At 40.9% G+C, this 22668-nt stretch overlaps 1 protein-coding gene across 2 annotated transcripts in view; it reads left to right on the top strand.

The window, feature by feature from the left end:
- LOC104003107 (WW domain-binding protein 2-like) overlaps positions 1 to 22668 on the top strand; it is an 86685-nt gene that overhangs the window by 16555 nt on the left and 47462 nt on the right. The window contains exon 2 of one of the 2 annotated variants that reach the window (XM_054672217.2): positions 5553 to 5969. The exons of the other annotated variant lie outside the window; for it this stretch is intronic. The gene's annotated coding sequence lies outside the window, so the exon portion shown is untranslated. Of the gene's footprint in view, positions 1 to 5552; positions 5970 to 22668 lie in introns of those variants that run through there. 2 annotated transcript variants of the gene reach the window in all.

Here is a 22668-nt window from a genome sequence, read left to right as displayed (position 1 = left end):
AAACACGGTAACATTTTAATAATCAGTGTATCTAGGCAGTGAGTATATGGCTGTTCATTGCATATCATTCTGTCAGCTTTTCTATATATTAAATTTTTTTCACAATAAAACCATGTGTGATGAGAAAAGCAAACTATGCAGTAAGGGCTAAAGAAGAAAAATCATAAAAGCTATTCTAGAATTGCTCTAATAAAATTTAAAAACAAATCTCAAACGGAGTAAGCTGAGTAATGTAGCTGTTTCCCTCTCACAATTCAAATACTCCTTAAAATAAAACCAGTAAGTCCAAATACTCAGAAACATAATACTCATAAGGTGTGGCATCTAATCATCTAATCAAAAATTATAAGATAGAGATGAAGCAGGAAACCGTGACCCATAATGGAGAGAAAAAATTCAATCATAGAAACGGGTATAGAAATAACAGAGCTGGTGAAATTATCAGAAAATGATGTTTAAAACCACAAGTGTAAATATGTTCAAGGATTTAAAGGAAAACATGAAGAAATAAATAGAACATATGGAAAAAACAAAATAAAAATTCTAGAAATTAAAAAATACAACATATGAAAAGAAAGTGTTACTGGAATGAAACTTACCTCAAATTATATGCTACATAATAACATATCAACGGATTTGAAAACACAGCAATGGAAATTATGCAAAATGAAATGTAGAGACGAAAAGACTGAAAAGCTTGAATAAAGACTCCGTGACCTGTAGGACAGTATCAAGTAGCATAACATACATGTAATTGGGATCCCAGAAGAAAAGAAATGAGAAAAGGACAGAAAATATATTTGAAAAAATGATGGCTAATCAAGAGCATCAGTGAACACCTACAGATAATATATTTAATGGAGAAGATCAAATATTTTCCTCCTAATGTTAAGAACACAGCAAAAAATCTGTTCTTACCCCATCTATTTTACATTGTACTGAGATCCTAGCCAGAGCAATAAGGCAAGAAAAAGAAAAGTAGAACTGTGTGAAGTTCTTTGAGATGTATCCCAGCAGTGAGATTGCTGGTTCATGGGGTTTACATACACATATTTTGACCAAATGTTAACAGAATGTTCTCCAAAATGTCTGCATTAGTCTCTACTACCCCCTATTGTGGTGGAAGCTTGCCCTATCACCATACACCTGCCAGCACCTGGCATTGTCCAGTCTTCCAATTTGTCCCAATGTGAGTGTGTAACGTCTATCACTGCCATTTAAATTTACAGTTATCAAAATATACTACATTTGAGCATATCTTCATTTACTAGTCACCTTTTAAGGTTCATTTTCTAGAAATTTCTTAGTCAATCTAACCCTTTCTCTATTGTGTTCCTGTCTTTTTCCTGTTGGTTTTTCAAGATCTCTTTTCTTGATTCAAGGCCCTTGGTTGTTTTTGAAATTGCAAATGTCTCATGTATCTGTCAGTTTTATCCATAGTTTTCTTTGTTGAGCAATAGCCTTCATTTCACTGGTGTCAAGTTATGTCACTTTTCACTTTGTTGTTAGTACTTTCAGGATTTTGTTTAAGAAATTCTTCCTCACTCCTAGGTTACAAAGGTATTGCCCTACATGTTCTTCTGGTTTCTTTTTTTTTCAGTGTTTTGCTTATACTTAGGTTATTAATCCTCTGTATATTGGTTTATGGTGTTAGGTAGATGTTAACTTTTAGTTTTTTCATATAGTCATCCATTTTTCTGAATGGCATCTACTAATTGTCTATATTTTCCCTATATCTTTGTGATGACACCATTATAAGACATTACATTGTGTGTCTGTCTCTGAGCTCTTCATTGTGTTCTATTGACTCTATTACTATAGAGAATGAAGCAATTTATCTTTGTTTTTCTGTTCTTTTTCAAATTTGTTTAACTTTATTACTCTGTATGGTGTGTGTTTTTTTCTTTTCTTTCTTTTTTTTTTTTTTTTTTTTTTTTTTTGAGACAGTCTCACTTTGTTGCCCAGGCTGGATTGCAGTGGCATGATCTCAGCTCACTGCAACCTCCCAGGTTCAAGCGATTCTCATGCCTCAGCCTCCTGAGTAGCTGGGACTACAGGTGTGCACCACCACACCCAGCTAATTTTTGTATTTTTAGTAGAGACAAGGTTTTGCCATGTTGGCCAGGCTGGTCTCGAACTCCTGACCTCAGGTAATCTGCCCACCTCAGCCTCCCAAAGTGCTGGGATTACACCATGCCTGGCCTCTATATGCTTTTTAGAATACTCTTATCAGGTTCCTAAACAAATGTAGCTGGAATTTATTTCAGATTGCATTGAATTTATATAATAGCTACATAAAATTTATATACATATAAAATTTGGGAAAGAATTGACACTTTTCTACTGTTAAGTCATTCCATCCAAGAGCATGTAATGACTGTTTATTCAGGTCTTTAAAATTATGTTCTTCTATGAATTTTGAATTTTTCTCTGTAGAGGTCTTAGGTATTTGCTGCAATTTGTGTATTCATTATCATTTTGTGGGGGTTTATCTTTGTTTGGTTTGCTATTAAGAAAAATAACTTTTTGTTATATTTTGTATTTGGGTATTACTGATGTAGAAAAATGCTACTGATTCTTTTAAATTGATCTCAGATCAGGCAACCCATTAGATGTAAAGTCCATGGATTCTTCTTTTTCTATGTAAGGGTCCTGTGACTTACAAATGATAACTGCCTATCTTTTCCTTTCCAGTTCTTACTCCTATGATTTTTTCTTTAATTTATTTAAAACATTGGGTAGGATCTAAAGTAGGAATAATATATGCCTATTCTGGGCCAAAGTGGTTAAGAAACAGGTATATCCTCTTTGCTGTTTTTTCTCCATCTCCTGGCAGAGGATGCTGAAGTAAGGGAGAGGAGGGACAGGATGACACCATGAAAGAACCTTTGATCCTTGCATCATTGACTAGCATGCAGCCTTGTGAATATTCACTTGGACTTTTCGTGTTAAGCCACTACATTTTTAGAAGTTACCTGTTTTGGCAATTAGTGTTACCATAACTAAAACACACACACACACACACACACACACACATACACATACACTCACACACACACACAGACCTTGAAAATGGATCTTTGTACTTTGTTCTGGGCAAGAGAGCTAAACATAGAAATGTAAATTTTCTTTAAATCAATATATAATTTAAATATGATCCCAATCATCCCCAATAGTGTATCAATGGAAACATGACAGATGTCTGTAAGTTTTATCTTTTAGTAAATATTTGAAGACAGAGATATAAAAAACTAAAAATAAAGTAGATTATTGAATAATTTTTCTTGCAAAACACTGTGAAATAGGTTAATGGTATATAATAGAGAAACTGACTAATGTAACAAAATGTGTAGTACCAGAAGATAGAGGGAGTATAGGCTAAAGGAGATTTTAATTCAATAAGGGAAAGGACTAAAGTAAACTGAGTACTTACTTTATAACTTACAACAAAATAAGCATCAGGTGGGTTGAAGCTTTAATTTCAGTTATTAAACATATGTTTTGTTGAACACTTAGTATATGCCATGTTCCAGCTCCTAGAGATACAATAATTAACAACAACAACCAAAAACAACCTCGAAAATTCCTACCCTCATGGAGCTTACCTTTCAGTGGTAGTAGAGAAACAGTGAAATAAATAAGCGAAATACATAGTAGGTTGAATGGTGACAAATATTATGAAGGAAAATAAAGCCATGAATAGAGTTAGTGTTTCCCCAGTAGGTAGGTGTGGGATGCAATTTAACTGGAAAGGTGACATTTGAGTGAAGACCTCAAGAGTGTGAGAGAGCATCGTTGTGCTCCCATGTCAATAACAAAAGCATAACATGAATACAGGAAAAGCTAGGTGCCTATTTCTGAAATCTTGAAATGAGGATTTTTTTCAAAGTCTGATACTGAAGCTGGAAATCATAAAGAAAAACTGGACAAAATTTACAACATAAACATTTAATCAAACTTAAAGATGAATGACAAGCTGGGTAAAAACAGCAACAGGTTGGCAAAATAAGGGGTTATATCCAGGGTACCCATATAATTTATTGTTCAGACCAAAGTACTTTGGAGAGTGAAAGGAGGTACTATTTGTACTTATGCCAGGAGACCAGGTGTAATGTAGGACTTCCCCAGATAAACTAAACTGAGTCCTTGTAAATAAGTAAGACAGATATCTCAAGAGAGAAGTGCATGCAGTTCACAAATGACCAAATGCAATGGCTATGAACATATGAAGTTATGTTAGACCTCACTAATTACAAAAGGAAAACAAAACAACAATGGAACATCATGTGTTTTGCTCATCTATTTTAAAGATACATATAGTGATAATGCCTCTGATGTTGAGGATATGTTGGTGGGATTTCAAAATGATGTAAATTTTCTTCAGGGATACTGGGCAGAATGCATTAAGTTTAAAATGTCCATATTCTTTAACCCTGCACCTCCAATTACAATAATTAATTGTAAGAAAATAATTGGAAAAGTGGACAAACTGTAGTATCAAGATATCCAAAGTAGAGCTTTTAGCAATGGCAAAACAATTGGAAACATCCCAAATGGTCATCAGTAGAGATTTGTTTAAACAAATTTGAGATAGTCATACAATAAAATACTCTGCAGCAATATTAATTAAAGTGATAGATTTTATAAAAAACACAAAACCAAAAATGTCCACATGATAAAAGTTTTATTATTTCATTAAGTCCAGAACTGAATTATCTCCAGTGTCTTTCATCTGCACTTGAAAACTAGCCAGTTCTGGCCTCAGCATCACTTTTTCTTATAAAGCCTTGCTAAAACCAGATAGTAGTAGCCATCACATACTTATACGGACTCTTGCCAACAGTTTTCTTGAGTTAACAGTCTTGGTATGTATATGGTCAGCCTTCCAAGTTATTGCAGGCAACAACTTTGCTAAATGTTTTGCCAACATATAATGAGGCACTCAGCCTTCATTTCAAAGAAAGGATACCGCTTGTTTCTTTACTTCCTGCCATTCCATCACTAGGCCAAATGACATTGATTTCAGGTTTTGGTTATGAAAGCACTCTACTTCACAATACAAATTTCTTTAAAAGTTAATGTGGTCTGCTGTTGTAAACAAAACAAAAAATGTGTAATGGCTCAAAAACCATAGAAATTTACTGTCACTCACATAACGTCCAACACAAGTGTTCCCAAATGGTGGGCAGCTCTCTTATAAGCAGTCTTTCAAGGATCCACAATTTTTTTTAACTTGTGGCTCCTTCATCTCCTAGGCTTCATCGTCATCAGGAGAAAAAGAGGAAGAGAAGGTACACATACTTCTTACTCATCTCAACCCCCAAAGTAACATGGTTAGCTTTTGCTCACAGTTCATTGGCTAAAATTCAGTCACCAAGTCTGATCTAGTTTTTTATAAGGAATTGGGAATGTCATCTAGCTAAGTAACCAGGAAAAGGAGAAAATGGGTTTGGTGACCAATATGTTAGTCAGAGTAGGCTTACTAATGCTGCAGTAACAACTCCAACATCTCAGTGGCTTAACCAACAACATGTATTTCTTTCCCACACAAGTCTGTATGGCACTACAGGCAGCTGTCCTCCACATGATGACTCAGCAGCACAGACCACTGTCATCTTTTGGCACCATCATCTCAATACGAAGCCTCTTCCATGATTGCTAGAACAGGGAGGGGGAAACTGGAGAAGTATGCCTGGTCTTTTCACTCCTTCCGCCCAGAGGCAGCATCTGTTACTTGTGCCGAGTGGTCAGTCTCTGTCACAGCCACCCCCAACATCATGATGTTTATGGAGATATATATATATTTGTCATGAATGGCCTTCAAATATTTGTTACGTGAAAATCCATAGAGTGTGAAATAACAGAAACAGCATGATACCACTTTTTAAAACTATGTACGTGCAACATAGATGAAACTCAAAGGACCTTACCCTTTGAAATTCAAATTAAATTCACTCCAACCCCATTTCACATTCTCCGTCTCTCTCCAATTCTCTCCAGGGACTCTCTTCCTGAGGTCCAGGCCTCAGGATGGAGGGGTGGCCACTTACTGCTTTCTTCAGTGCTTCTGACCCTGAGCTTATGCAGTCGCTGAAGTAGGTCAGGGAGTAGATAATCTTGTCCTTTTTGCCATCCTGGGTTGACATCACAGGATATCACCCCAGAAGTGTGGAGTGAGACAAAGCATCTTTCCTTGATGTCTTCCAGAAAGATCACTGAAGGCACTGGAGATTTGAAAAAATAGTGAGAAGAATTACATTTCAGCTGCACATAGAAGAAAAGTCCAAATGAATGTTAGATATCCCTAAAGTGGCTCCAAATGTCCCTCTTCCATTTTTACAACTCCACCTCTGAGTATCAGCAGTTTAACCATCTCTTTGGTCTAGTTGTCTCTTGTCAATCGTGATTTTAGTGTCATACTATCTAACTTTGAGCAGTATATTAAGACAGTTTCCTAATGTTATTGTATTTATTGTATTCAGAGAAATTCTGATTTCTTAAGGTAATTAACGTTATTGAGATATTAAATTATAGATAAATAGTTACACTTGAGTACACAGGCATTCAAAGAGAGAAAGAAAGGGGAGAGAGAGCGAGGGAGAAAGAGAGACAGAGAACGTTTCAAACCAACATGTTAATAGCAGTATCTGTAGGATTAGATTGAAAATGATTTTTCTGTCTTTTTGATTTACTGTATGTTTTTTGCTTTTTCCATGATGAGCAATAATTCTGTAGTAAGAAAAGATGAAAGCAGTAATTGCCATTAAAACACTACATTTCTTACTAGTCTGTTTCAAACACCAGAAATTTTGCTAACTCCTTGTCACCCTTCTGTTTCAGAGTCAGTCTTGCCAATGATTGAATCACATAAACTAATAGGTTTTACTGAGATGGTGGAGCATTACTCGCTTCCGGTCTCTGGCATTCAGTGGGGAAGTGCACACGTGAATGGGAGAAAGGCAAGGTTAGCATCCTCTTTTGTTTCGCTCTGTCACACTACCCTTTAGGCCAGATCACATGGCACTAGGATCTGTATTCCCCAGGGAAACCGTCTCCTGAATTTAAAGTCAGAGCGGAGAAGAGGGCAAAGGTGATAAGAAGCAGAGCTGAAATTTTTAATAGGAAATGCCTCATGGAGCCTACAGAGGAAAAGAGAGAGAGAAGATTGTGTATTTTAAGGTTGTTTGCAAATTAAGCCATTTCCCTTCTAGTTCTGTGTAATAATTACATATTTTTGAGGAAAAGAAATTCTAGAATATTTCTCATGGAGTTTGAAATAGACAATCAGGTAGCTGTTTACTTAAAAGGTAATTACTTTCTTTAGCTCAGTTGAGTGAATCCTGTGTTTGCAAGCTCTAAGGTGGGGTAAGATAAGAGTGCAATAGATTTGTTCATTCAAAGGATACGTATTGAATACATGCTCTATTCAGAGGTCTGATATTTACGTTAATAAATAGTGGGTCATGGAGGCTAAGCAATATCCATATGGGATGAATGCATTCAGAAGCCTGGCCAAGAAAACATCCCTGAACCAAATAAGAATATGTGGTTATTAAGCATTTAATAAGTATTAAGTAATAAACACACAAAAGAGGTCAAATAATGGTGTAAGGGGTGGGGGCTTTTGAAGGCCTATGGCAAGGTATCCCAAAGCATTAAATATATGAGCCCACTGCTATCCTCCATCATCTCTGTCCCTGTCATCTGATGACTGATTTGTGAGACTATAATTCAAGAATTTGTGTAAGGAAGGTGCACAGATGTTTATAGCCCCATATGTCAGTGCTTCTCCTCTGAATTTTCCACAACACGCTCACTGAATTCACCCTGAGCCTATCAGCCTTCCAGGTTCCTTGGGCTCTCAAGTAAAGATGAGTGCTAATTACTCACCGTGAAGTTGAAGAAACAATCAGCTGAATCCTTCTGACACTGAGTAGTGGTCTATTTCATAAGCATGCAAGAAAGTGTTTTAGAACAACTTGCCTGCTCTAGTCAGGATAGGCTATTTCCCACCCCAAAACTCAGTGGCTCATAACAGTAAACATTTATTTTTCACTCAAACTCTGCTGTGGGTTTGGGCAACTCTCCAAGACACCGCTACTCTCCATGCGGTGACTCAGTGATCCAGGCTGCTTTGATCCTCTTGCTCTACCATCTCAACATGAGTCCTCCATGATCACCACAGCAGGGAAGCAAGTGCTTGGAGAATTCTGCCTACTTTTATATGCTTTGGCCCAGAAGTGTTGCATGTTCCAGTTGCAGTCCATTGACCAGAAAACATCATATGCCTCAGTCTAATGAGAGTATAAGAAAAGTAGGTATGCCCACAAAGTATTTTAGAACTTTATTATCTCTGATCTTTATTTGACTTTTCTTTATTTTTCTGAAGGAGAGATTTAATTGAGTTTGCATAGGTGCATTCAGTGTGGAGCACCTGAATTGGGCAGAATTCCTGTTGGCATCTCCAAGGTGGCCAAGTTTCCTGTGCTGGGTACATATACGATTGCTTTGTGCTCATCCAGCATCTCTAGCTTTGCCTCCCCAAAACAATGTACCCAAGCAACTAACATAAAAAAAAATCAATTGGGGCCATTTTTCTTTTTTAAAAATCCCTGAGGCTTCATAGATTTTCCCCTGTGGTGTATCCATCACACACAGTCTGTTACCATGACCAAAGGTCCACAGCCCAGGTCTATATCGAAAACTAGTGTCTAATGTAGGAATGTCCTCTCCTCACCAAACAATTATTGAATCATTGTCATGTGCCAGACTGGGAACATAATGGGATTTCTATCTTCAAACACTTTTTGGTTAGTAGGAAACATAGATCAATGAATTATTCTAGCTCCTCACATAGTGAAGAATATGAGGTATGCTAAAAGACAGCTGGGAAGGGTAATCTAAGTCTGCTTAGGAAATCCAGGAAAGCTTCCAAGAGACAGTGACATTTGAACCAGATGAGAAAGCTGGGGAATGTGAAGAGCAGTGAAAAGAAACCAATAGCAGATCCTCAGTCTTCCCAGAACTAAAATGCAGGAGGTTGCAGGAGGTGAGAAGGAGGCTGGAGAAGTAGGTGCAGCCCTAACAGGAAGGTCCCTCTGCCATTTCCCAAACAAAACTTTTCTGCACCCATTTCTAATTTGACCGTAAGATGTGGAAATGAGAAGCCACTCAGGAATTCAGGAACTCATAGGCTCACTTCCTCCCAAATGTTGGGATCTCCTTAACGTAGCCCTGAGATCAGAAACCCCAAGGAACAGGGAAAAGCTCATTTGCTTCCTCTGGTCTGGAGCCAGCTGGCAAAGAAGCGAGCAAATAAAATCGATGCAGTACATCTTGTGGCGGGTCATCCAGACACCCGCACATAGCTGGTTACATTTGTGTCCCTGACCATCTTCATGGCTCACAGTGTCCACTTCGCCACCACCAATCTCACGCCTGGTCCCTGACCCAGGAGGGGAGCGCAGCAGCCGGCAACCTGCCAGCCTTCTCACCTCTACGTTCTCCTAGACTTCATAACCCCATTCGCTCCCAAGTCTCCCCAGCCAGGGTTTTCAGGGCTTGGCAAGAACGTAGAATTAAATACGTGGCAGATGTGCTCAGGGTCAAGGGGCTTTCATTCTTTTGCTGATTTGCAGTTTCTCTGACAGTCTAACTCTGTCCAGGCCTCTCTGATTATTTCCTATCCCATCACACTGTGAGGTCTGGAGGTCTGTGAATTTAGCTTTGAGCATATGACCAAATCTAGCCAGACAGTGTCAGGGACCCAAGAGCCAGTCTACAAAAGAGATAGAATAAAATATCAGTGGCTGGTGACGGGAGAAACCAGTCACGAGAGAGTTTATCTCGGGAGGTGACAGACAATGATAGGTGTTGCAAAGTCTTAATGTCAACCAGTATCTTGGCGGTTGAAGTTCAGCTCGCCTAGGGTAAGAGGACATTATCAACCTTTGCTCATCCTCTGAGGAATAAATGTGTCTGTTACCAATCCAGGGGGCCCAGGACACCATAGTAATAAATGTTATGCCACCTAGCAACAATGACTGTGACCCAGCAATGAATTGTTTGGGGAACAGGTCATATCAGAGTGACTTTTAAATAACTGTTCCCTTACAACCTCCTGTTTTTCAACTGGGCAACCATTCCCGGCGTTAATGCCACTCTTTGTCCCTTAAGGCGGTATACATTTAGTTTTTTGTGTGTCTGGAAAAGCACATGCTTTCTGGCCAGACTTGGAGCACATCATCAATTTTAACATGATGGAAAAGGTCTGGGATGTTTGTGTTCAGTCATTCTGCATAAAGGAGAATGAGGTCTTGGAACTGTCACTATCTTTAGAATCCACTTCTCAGCTCCTTTCCTGAGATGGCAGAGACAATGGCAGTAGCAGGAAATGATGCGCCCATGTAATATACTGGTCTGTATTATAGATTTAGAATGGAAAAAAAATAGAATGCCAAAGAGTTATTGTTTTTCTATTCTATTGGGCAAGAAACACTTCGTAACAAGGCAACTGCTGGCTGTTGTTAATGAAGGGGGATTTCCGTCTGTGGTAGGCTAAATAAAGGTCCCCAAAGATGTTCACATCTTTATGCCTGAAGCCTATGAATGTCACCTCATATGGCAGGAGGGACTTGGCAGATGTGATTAAATCAAGGAGTTCAAGATGGAAAGATTATCCTCATTATTGGAATGGGCCCTAATGCCATTGCAAGTGTCCTTATAAGAGAGAGCAGAGGGAGATTTGATTCCGGAAGAAGAGAAGGCAATGTGACCCCAGAGACAAAGCCTGGAGTAGATGTAGCCACAAGCCAAGGGATGGAGCAGCCACAAGAAGCTGGAAGAGGCAAGGAACGTGTTCTCCCCCTAGGGGCTCTGGAAAGAACCAATCCTGCTGACACCTTGACTTGAACCTGGTAAGACTGAGTTCCTCTATCTGGCCTCCAGAACTGCAAGAGAACACATTTGTGTTGTTTTAAGCCACTTAGGTCATGGTAAGTTGTAGGAGAAGCCTTAGGAAATGAGTACACCAGTGGGTTACGTTCAAAGGGAAGCCTCAGCTATGTGGTTACATTCTATAGCTCTTTCTTTCTTTCTTTCTTCCTTTCTTTCTTTCTTTCTTTCTTTCTTCCTTTCTTTCTTTCTTTTTCTTTTCTTTCTTTCTTTCTTTTGTTCATTTGTTCTTTCTTTCTCTCTTTCTTTCATTTTCTTTCTTTCATCTCTTTCTCTCTTTCTTTTCTCTTCTTCTCTTCTTTCTCTTCTCTTCTTTTTTCTTTATTTTTTTGAGACAGGGTATCACTCTGTTGCCTAGGCTGGAGTACAGTGGCATAATCATGGCTCACTATAGCCTCAACATCTGGGGATCAAATGATCCTCCTGCCTCAGCCTCCCAGGCAGCTGGGACCACAGATGCATGCCACCACACCCAGCTAATTTTTCTGATAGAGGTGCAGTCTCACTATGTTGTCCAGGCTGGTCTTGAACTCCTGGTCTCAAACGATATTCCTGCCTCGACCTCCCAAAGTGCTGGGATCACAGGCATGTGCCACCACACACAGCCTGGTTTTTAAAATGGGATATATATATAAATGGATATATATGTGTGTGTATATATATATATATAAATGGATATATATGTATGTATTTAATACGGAGTCTTGCTCTGTCAACCAGGCTGAAGTGCAGTGGTGCATTTTTGGCTCACTGCAATCTCTGTCTCCTGGGTTCTCCTGGGTTCAAGTGATTCTCGTGCCTCAGCCTCCCAAGTAGCTGGGATTACAGACATATACCACCACGCCTGGCTAATTTTTGTATTTTTAGTAGAGACCAGGTTTTGCCATGTTGGCCAGGCTGTTCTTGAACTCCTGACCACAAATGATCCACCCGCCTTGGCCTCCCAAAGTGCTAGGATTACAGGCATGAGCCACTGTGCCTGGCTTGGTCTTATATATTTTTAAATGAAGTGGTTGTGTGGGTAGTTACCTGTCGGATTTGCACCATTATAAAAACAAATACAAACTACTTGGCTCATTTGCAACAAAGTTTACGCAAGAACTGTGGCAAGTGAGCCTCCTGAAGTTCAGGAACTGCAAGAGAGAAGGGTTCCTGTGAGAGCCACTCCCAGAGGTCTTGGCCAATCAGGATGGCTGCAGCAGTGAGCAAGTGCTGAGCTGAATTCGGGGGCCTCTGGAGATCAGTGCTGCTGGGCGTGGAGCATCTTACAGTGCCCCACACAGCCACCCTGAGGCCAAACAGGATGCCCCCTTTTCCTGCTTCCACACATATTCCTTAGACTTCTCCTTTTTTGTGATATTTTTCATTTTCAACTCAAACCTGCCCTCAAAATCGCTTAAATCTGATTGTGTCTTTGTAAACATGTAGGGAGTGAGGACACACCATGTGATTCGCCTCGGGCCCCACACACCCTAGGGATCATTCTTGGATCCTCTATGCTTGGACGGGACACAATTGTTTTAGTTACGTAGGACCAGGAGAATTTGCAAAGTTATCAACAAAAGCATAGGGTCAGAGAGGAAGAGTGAAGCAGAGACAGTGAACTTTAGAAGCATAATCTCATTTAATCTTTCCAATATCCAGAAATTGAGGATTTCTTAAATTCACATATACACTGAGGACCAGGAAGACTTGTTATTAAAGTTACCCATGTAAGTGGCAAAGCTGGGCTCCAAATCCAGGCTGGGTTGATTCCAAGGCTCTTGTTTTTCACTGCACAATTCTGAAGGCAGCACAGGTTCCTGAACAAAGTGTTCTGGGCATTCCAAACTTTCAACTCTCACCAAAAAGCCCAGCAAAAATTGGGGGAAATCCTTCAGGGAACTATTCTCAAGTGAGCCACAGGAAGAGTCCTGTTTTGAGGGCAAGGCTTTTCTTGAAAACTACACTCTCTATGCAGCTCATTCCTGAAGAAGGGCTTTGGCATGTGGAGATTATGCCCTCTTGCTAGGGTACTGGAAGGGATCCATGTGGTATTGTCCCAGCAATAACTCTGCCACAGAGATATGCGATCTCCAGCAGCTGTCGGCAGGCTTCACTCCCATTCCATCCTCCTTCCTGCATCCAGTAGTCTCCCAGCCCCGCCTCACCCTCCCACTGCTCCAGAAGAATGACAGAACTCAGAGCTGCAAGAGAAAGAAGACTGAATTCAGTCTCTCTTGCAGAAAAATTGTTTTCCGTCAAGTTGATAATAATGATCACACTGAGAATGAATGACTCAAGATGAATATCCAAAGATATATCAAAACCTGGTCAGCAGTCGTGGGGAAAGGAAGAAAGCCTGAGTTGAGTTTATGAAAGTTTTCCACTAAAGTCAGCAACAGCTTAAATTCAAACCAGGCACAAGACGCTTGAATCTCCATATGAGTTGTTCATCAAAGGGCTGAAAGAAAAGAAATCTGAGCCCGAGCACGGTCTGGCCTAAAAGCTTTCAAGTGACTCCTTTCTGGTAAGGAAACTATTTCCTTTGTCTGTACGTGTTCAGGAAAACTGCCTTTTTGGAGCCTGGTTCATTCTCAATTCAGGTCACAGTTATTTTCACCAGTTAAAAGAAAAAATCCTAAGCATGGAAATGTCTGCTGTTCACCATACTCACACTCACAGATGCACACACACACACACACACACACACAATTATAAATACACAGATCGTGTTTATTCATGCTGGAATACTATATGACTTAACATGTTTATTCTAGGCTGATTTCAACTGGGGTGAAGCAGCTAGCACTCTGGTATTCAGGTTATCTATGACTCTGTTTGCTAGAAATCAGGGAAGTCATGTACCATGATATTGCCAACACGCCTTTAATAAAAAAAAGCAAGCTCAGAGCTTAAATCCAGACTTCTTTGCTAAGGAAAGTAGGCTATTTAGACAGGATTGCATTGATTAAAAGTGAGGAGGAATAGCCAAACTCCACAAGGAAATGAATCTTCGTGGCTACCCCATCTCGGGCTTCCTTTCTTTCAGCACTTGGTTTAGACAAATGGCTCTGGAGTTCGCAGGGTTTGTTCACAGTCAGTTGAGAGGGATCTCCCCTCTGCTCACTTGATTTTCAGCTTGCAAACCCTTACACGGCATTCAGATGGAACAGTAGCTGGGAGATCATGAGGGTCTTCTGGTGTGTTTCTTAACAGTGTGCCTTAACATTATTTTCTCTTCTGGCTTTTGTTTCCTTTTTTTCCTGTTTCATTTTTTCTTTTATTTTTTTTCTCTGTAGTCTAATGGGATTCTTAGAAATTAGAGCTGAAAGAATCTCTTTAAGCTTGTCTCCCCTATCCCTTTTCAGGGCACAGTTTTTAACCTAGGGTTACATTTCCATTTTTCCATCAAGGCCCCTTCTAAATGCCTCTAACTGTGGGGCTCCCACCACTTCCTTTGGGAGACTATCCCCTGGCCTCACAGACTTGGCTGTAAGGAAGATTTTTTGAGAACCCATCCACCAACTCTTCTTTCCTTGCTTCATGCTACTCCTCCAGGCTGCCTCTCCTGAAGGTGGATTTGGGTTTCTGCATCCACTGCACTCCCTGCAGGAGGCACAGATTTGATATCTACACAGAGCAATGGCTATTTTTACAGGGTTCTTTTTTGGGGGAAATGTGAGTCTGCTTCTAGATAATCTGTCAGTGGACCGAGATTATAAGGCACCCAATTCAGGAGCCTTTTACATTTACATTTGGTGTGGCGTAAAGCAATAGATGAAATGAAGTCTGAATTTTGCCTATTAGCTTGTCTTACTTGCATTAACTAGTTAGTGGAAAATAAGTCGTGTTGATAGTACCCTTTTCTGTTTATTAACAAGGTGATTGGATTTCTCACAAGGCTGACAGGGTGTTTCTGTCCATTTTTAGAAACTAGTCCAAATAGTACTGGGGGAAAGAAGAAAGTGTTTCCCCTAGTCCATAGAATTTCTCGGCAGAGACGACCCCAAATCATGCCCTTTGTAGACATGTTAGAATGTTCTGGCTGATGGCCTGTGCTCACACACCACCAAACCACTGGTGGAATTTGGTTCCCTGTCAGCCTTTCTCCATGAAACTTGAGACTCAGGAAACTTTCAAACAGATCCTGAAGTTTTAGAATCATAAAAGCTGCCCCAAAATGAATTAATAATAAGTATTTTAAAAGATTTATGACTATTTCTGAAACCTTACTTAAGTAAGACAGGAACCAAGTCGGGATTTGCCCAGAGTGCAACAAATTGTCTTTTAACCCTAGTTGGGAAGAGAACAGCCATTCTTGGAAAACTTAGAGATCTGCCTGATTACAAATTTACAATTTCCTTCCTTATGGCACTGTGGAAAAAAATACGTTAATGAATAAAAGCATGTGCAGCTTCCTTTATTTCTGTCACACAATGCATGTCAGTTGTGTAACTATTGCCTACCTTTTAGGGGGTCTCCTTGGGGTAATTGCCAGAAACCTAATGAAGTTTCGGGAGCCCAGAAAATTTCCCAGCTGAGTGGAAACGTTGTTTCAGGGGAAACAGTTTAACACAGTAGAATTGTCTTCTCTTATAAGCCAACACCCTTCCCTTCTTTTCCCTTCTTTGCCCAATGTCTCAGTTTTACACATTTTGCTTTAGCAGTTACTCTCATTTTGAAAACATCCCTTTCTCCAATGCTAGGCCCTGACCTACCCAGGTGGGGAAAAATTTTTGCTTTTAAATATCTTGTTACACCAACAGTTCTTTCCCCCCCAGCTATAATTTTCATCTTCAAACTCATTTTGGGCATAGGAGTGAATTCCTAGTAAAGGTCCCCAAACACCTAGAGGTCGTGAAGGTGGTAATGGGAGTCTATATATTTTACATATTTCAAAAAGCCTAATGGAAATCACATATTTACTCAGAATAAGGCTGCAGAAAAGATCAGCACAATTTCTTTGATTTGGTTAGAAATATAGCAAGTCCGTGTGTTAATGACGGATAATTTGTGTGGATGGGAAAGATGTCGCTGTCAGCACAGGGACTCTGGGGTATGACCAGTAAATCTCAAGTTGTTCTTAGAGCCCCCCCCCCCCCCCCCATCAACTTTGGTAGATAAAAGCCTTTGGAACAAATATTGTGAGGTGGGGAAGGGGGTGCAATTTCTAGAAGGGAGTTTGAAGCTGAGAAGGTCAAGAATCATTGCTCTGTAATGTTCCTTAAGTGACCCTGTGGTCCTATAGGGCCAGTGCCTTTACTTTTGATGGCTTTCCAGAAGGAAGGGAGGTTCCAGGAGGAATCCAGTGACCCAAGGATTGTTAGAGCATCTTACCTGACTTCTTCCTTGCATTTCTTCTTCTGATAGAGCAGAAATGTGTTGCAGATTCCAGGGAGATTGCAGGTTCCCATTCCTGCTCATCGCCAGCTGCATCAGTGCCTTGTTTTCTCTTTCTAGGAAATTAAAGGAGGTGACACCATCTATTTCTTCATTCCCTGCAGAAGAGGGAGAATAAACCAGATATTATCAATGTTCAAATTCCTTGGAGTAGGATACTTTGTAAATACAAGTTGTTATGATCTTATTAGTCCAAGAAAAGCAAGAATACAAAGACCGATACAGTCTAAATGGGTCCCTATATATTTTTATATATAGGTAAAGAAATAGACATATGTGTATAAATATATACTTATGTATATCTTATACATATGTGTACATCTTACACGTGTATGTATACACACATTGTTGTTCCATTTTTGGTCTGATTTATTAATAATTAGTGTTCCATTAGAAAATGAGTTTTATGTGAATCATGCACACACGGCTGAAATTGTTTCAATGGCAGATCATATTTTACCATTGGGGTTTCATAAGTCACTGCGGAGCACAACACCATCACCATATTCATATTTCAGATCTGTCAAGACACCCGGATAGTTCATCTGATCACATGGATTTCCATTCCAGGCCTTGAGAGACAAGAAATCCGGTCATCACAGAGAGCCTGGGCAATTAAACTGAATCAGTGCTCCCGGTCTCAGCAGATGTCTTCTGGGTTACCATGGGGGACATGGGTTGGTATGAGGTTTAATCAGGCACTAACAGCACCTTGCTGGGAACTTCATGGTTGATAAAGGCAGCCGCATCAGACCAAGTAGCTCCTACTTTTTAAAGAGAAAGCAGCCTCTTTGAAATGTAAAAAAGGCAGGCTTTGTTGCAGCATGCAGTATGAAGAGAATCTGAGAGGAGTTGCAGTTGTTTCTTTCATAGGCCCTAGCATTCTTTCTGGGTCTCGATAATAAAGTGAAAGGCACCCCTAAGGCTAAATTTTTAAAGGGCCCTCTATGAACCCCAAGCTGGCCAGCCCTGTGGGCCCCATTGCTGGTCCACTATTATGTAGGATTTCGCTATTACACTTGTCATTGTCATGCTGCTTTGTGAATGACATTGGTCACAACCAGGTTCTTGTGCCATTTTGAATAGCTGGATCCATGTGCAAAAAAAAAAAAAAAAAAAAAATAGAGAGAGGGAGAGAGAAATACCATCCAAATAGGGCCCAAGTATGTGTGAATGGGAGCCTCTTCTGAAGTCTAATTGCACTTGTCTCTGAGGAGGAGAAATGATCTTGAAGGAGTTATTCTTTGCCCTGGAATTTCATTTTGCAGTAACTCTTTTCAGGCAGTTTTTAGTCTCAATGAACGTGGGAGGCGTGGTTGATAGTCCTATTAAAAGAAGTCTTTAATTTGTCTATATGTAGACTGACTATGTAATTTCTCATTAAAATCAGGACACTTTAGTGAAAGGGGGTATTAGTCATAATCACTCAGAGACAACAGGCATAAACCAGGGTTATTCCAGGCACATGGTGACTCAACAGGCAGGCTGGCTTTACAGCTTCTAACAGCAGAACCCAGGCTTCCTCACAGAGGACCCCTGCCCTAAACTCGGAGGCAGGTCTTGGAGAGTCACAGGCTAAGACAGTCCACTTAGCAAAATCACAGGAACCCCAAGTATGCAGGTGAAGAATATATAATTTAAATAAAATAAAGAGACAAAATGTTGCTTCATTCACAACTGGATATCTCTGTATTCTTTTCTAGAGTTACAGAATGCTAGTGGCATCTTCTTTATTATTATTTATCCCCTCTTTCCTCTTTTTCTTTTTCCTCATCTCTCTTTTCAAGCTCTGAGACACTCAGCAGTGCCTGTGTCTCTTGGTGGCCACAGCAATCGGGGTTTACAAGTGTGGTCCTTCCCCATCCCCAACATCCTTCACTTCTGCAGCTGCCAGTGGCCTTCAGAAAGACACATTGAATCCCTTCTAGCTATCGGATGGGAGCCTCAGTGCTTGCCTTTCTCATCTGATTCTTCTAGAGCTACTGAGTCACAGCATCAGTGCTGGGATGCTTGATGACAAAAGTCACTGCACCCCTGCCAACCACCCTGAAGCCTTGGAGGAAATTTTCTTGAAGATAGTGAGGGTCAGGGAGCAGGAAGGGGGTGAAATCAACCCCAGAACTCCCGTCACCCACTTGCTACCACTTCCACGACTCTATCCTTCCCAGCACTTGCCGGGAGCCTTGCCCCAGAAAAGAGAAAGGTACCAAAATCTCTTCTCAAAAGCACCCAGATACTGCCACGGGGTTTGTGTTATTTTCCCCACATTTTAATTCTATTTAGTTACTGTATTCCACTTCAAAACAGGACAAAGAGGAGGAAGAGTAAAAGAAGAAAGGGAAGGTTGAGGTGCTCCTAGGGAATAGTCTTGGGGTAAAGTAACACAGGGTGACAGCTATTTTGAGGCAAAGGAGAGAAAGAGCAGGAGGCTAGGGATATGATCAGGATAATGAAATGTTGGTGACAAAAAGGTCCGGGAATGTAGTCAAGTGTCAAAGGGCCCTTGAAGAAAAGAATTCCCTTTACTCGCCACAAATCTTTTTTTTTTAAGCCAGTTCTTAAAAACTGAAACAAAACTTTGTGTCTGTTGTCACAATTTCTCTCCAGCGTGAAACATGACAGTATTTAAGCCTTCATTGACACATCCGGAATGCCCCAAAGAGAAAGGGGTTAATTGAAAAGGTTGCAAACCTTCCAGTACATGGGACTTGAAACGGATGTACGTGGGTGTTCATGTGTATGTGAGTGTGTTCCTTCCTGGGCTTCTCCTTCTAGAAGATTTTGATGGTGGCTGCACTGTATCTTAACTGTCAAGCTATTTTTTCCCTGCTAGCTTTCATTTGTGTTTTTCCTCACCTTTCCGAGACCCTTACCTCTCCTCTCTTAAATCTACTCACCACAGAGCAGACATAATCCCAGATTTTCAGTAAATCAACACTATATGCTCCCCACTGACTGAGAGAATTTGATACTGACAGACTGTTATACCTAAAAGAAAAATACTGCCATGGTTCCTCACATTCTTCGCCAGGAAAAGAAGGCAGGGAGGAGTGTGTGTGGGATCCATTATAAATTAGGCAACACAGAGCCCACTATTCTTAACGTGTATTTCATGAAAGTGGATGCATATGTTACCCTACCCTTGCCCACATCTTTGACCAAACCAACCTCAGTACCTGGAGTATTTCCAAACGCAATTAACTCCCTTCAGTACCAGGGCACTGGTGATTTATTCGGACTACAGCAAGGGTAGAGTCCACTGCCCGAGAGAATGCACGGCCCTCCACGTGGGAGATCGAGGCTGAAATGTGGGGACTTTGAATGCCACACGTTGCAAACTCTGGGCTCTGTCTTATGAAGGCATGTTCTGGCTGTGGGGTTGAAAGAGCGGTTTTCTTTTGTTATTCATCCCTGTGTCGATGATGGGCATGGTGGCAGGATTTAGACTTTGTGTTACCAGGTCAGAATTACTGAGAGCAGAACTGGCTTCAAGGTTTCTGAGTCTATCTCAGCTTTAAATATCAGATCATGAGCACATGCTTAGATTTAGAACTGACTGTCTTTAGGAGATTAGGACTTCTACCCATATGTTCCAGGGCCTGGGGGTGGGAATCCAGGTAACGACTATCTAGGGACCACAGTAGGCAAAAATGTCTGGGGTAGAGTAGTTGGCAGTCGTGGTCTTACAGTGATCCAGTCATCTCTCAGACCAGTGAGCATGGAAGACTGAGTTATTGCTTGGCAGACCTTGGATGGAAGTGGCTACCAAGAGATCAGGAGCTACTCAAGGGCAGGTGCCATGCTTTCCCCAAGGAACAAACACCAGTCCCAGTATACACTGTAAAGGTGTGTGCAGAACAGGGAGTGGGTTTTTAACATCAATTATACTTCAGAAAGGATGCAAATATATGCCCCTCTTGGGAATTCACAAGCCATATTCACTTATTGAAGTCTATGAGAAATCCTTCTGAAATAAAACCAAACTTCTTATGTTTATTTGGTCAAAGAACTTCCTCCTCCCTACCCCTTCATAACACCTCTTAGGTGCTCACAGAATTCTTCAGGAAGGGCTGACTTATTCATCTCTCTGTTTCTAGTGCCTGTCACCATGACCAGCACCGAGAAAGTGGCAATATGATCTGTTCCTTTATCCCACACATATGGATTGGGCCCCAGACAATGTTCCAGGTCCTGGGGATATAGAAGTAAACTAAATAAGACAGTTCCTGTCTAGTGAATCTGATGTTCTAGTCTGTTCCCTGTAATCTCAGTTTGATCAATGAGGTTCAACATCAACCCAATCCCTTAAAGTCCCTTTAAGTGAACTCGAGCCAGCCTGAGCCAAGCAGGTGAACTGCTGGTGGACATGACCCAGCAAAGGAGTCCCCAGCCACTCCTACAGGGTACTTCAGGCAGCAGACGACCCCGCTGCTAGGTGGCGTATGGGGATCCTGGGCATCATTGCATTCAACTGCACGAGCCCCCACAGCCTGCTGGTGTCTCTTCTGCTTTGCAGAGCGTCATGCTTTTGTCTGTCAATCCCAGCCCTGTGGCTGCCACAGCATGTGAATCTGAAGGAAAAATCACTCATTTTCACTTTTTCTCGGTTTCCTAACATATAGCAAATAGGGATGATTAATAATATTCATCTCCCATTTCATATCCCCTTTGGGAGATAGCAACCTCTCTGTAACACATAATATAGTGCCTGGGCCCTCTGGGCATTCAAGACTATTTAAATTATTTCGTAAAAGCAAATTTCATTCCTTTTATTTCCTCCTTTTCAGCCTCTATATGTATTTTTTTTCCATAGGCAATGTTTCTCTTCTGGTTTTTGTTTTGTTTTCTGAGGGCAACGGCTGATGAAAGGAAACAATCACCCCATCTTCTGTGAAGCTGAAAATCCCCCAGTTTCTCCTTTGGTGCCCAGCGATACCACTGAGTGTCAGCATGCATCTGTCTCCTTCACTCATTTTCCAAGGACCCTCTCCGTGTTTTTAGTAATTGATTAGGGGCCCTGCAGAGGTCTCCTGCACCCCCTGTGGTCTGTTTCATTTGTGATGACCACACCTCCCTCACAACCCACTGAGATGTCAAAAGCTGCTATTCAGAGGCTGGCTGATCCATTGAAGTAGGTTTTGGCTGGGAAAACTCCCCCTCACCTCTTCTCCCCCCACCCCCTCCCCACTGTCTGGATCTTCCTGAGGTCCTCTGGATCACCAGTAGCTTGGCAAGCAGGGAGCTCAAACTCAAAAGTGCTGGAACCACGGTGCAGGGTTTGTCTGGGCTCCCAGCCTCCTGACCCAGCACATGGAACCTTGCTGGGAAATATTCAGCATGTGCCTGTTACAGACTAGTTCTTCTCTTCCTCATGCTCCTTTTTTTGCCACACTGTTTAGGGACGGAGGTTCTCCTCAGCCTCTGGAATAAAGCCTATTTGCTTTGTATAATTCTACCCTCTCCTGGCTTTATGCTGGGTCCAATCACAGATTTTAATCAATAGCCACAAGTACCAGACCTTCTTATCTTTTCATTACCGCTACACATCAGAACCCTATTTGCTTGTGTTCTTGAGAAAGAAAGACAGAGAAAGCGAGAAAGAGAGAGAGAGAGAGAAAGTGAGAGAGAGAGAGAGAGAGAGAGAGAGTATACTGACTCTGAGATCTTGAGAAACTAGCCCAATTAGAAGCTACCATGAATGGACTCTTAGGAGAAAGGTGTGCCTCTACAAGTTCTAAGTAAGCTCTTCTAAGACACCAGATAGAAGTCATATGCTGTGTACTGAATGCCAGACAATCAGCAAATGTGTGATGACACAAATGAGTATGTGTAAAGCTGGTGAGACCTGCAATTGACATTGGGACAATGTCCTGGTCCTACTATAGTTACACAAGATGTTACCATTAGGGGAACCTGGGTGAACGGTCTATAGGACCCTTCTATATTATCATTGCCATTTCCTGCCAATCTATAATTACTTCAAAATAAATAGTTTTAAATATTGCATGGCGAGACTAAGCAAACATTTTGCTCCAGAAAAGTAGTTTAAAATTTGGGTGCTATTTATAGATCCTGCCCACTTTTTAATGACGATAAGACTACAGCACCCAAGCTTTTCTCAATAGACAACTTACTGCAGACCCACTAAGGTGGCAGGCACTGAGGATGTATATTTAGCATGGTTTTCACACATGTTGCTGAGAGTAGACATTGGATGAATGATTGGATGAATTTTAAAATAAATGAAATACCTTTCACAACATCTGGATGGCAGGGGAGGCAGAGTTGTCCTTTTTGCAGCAAAATGGCTTAGTGGTTTGCAACAGAAGGTAG

This window comes from Pan troglodytes, chromosome 17 (genome assembly GCF_028858775.2).
Source record: "Pan troglodytes isolate AG18354 chromosome 17, NHGRI_mPanTro3-v2.0_pri, whole genome shotgun sequence".
NCBI lineage: Eukaryota > Metazoa > Chordata > Mammalia > Primates > Hominidae > Pan > Pan troglodytes.
This window is presented reverse-complemented; position numbering and strand designations above follow the sequence as displayed.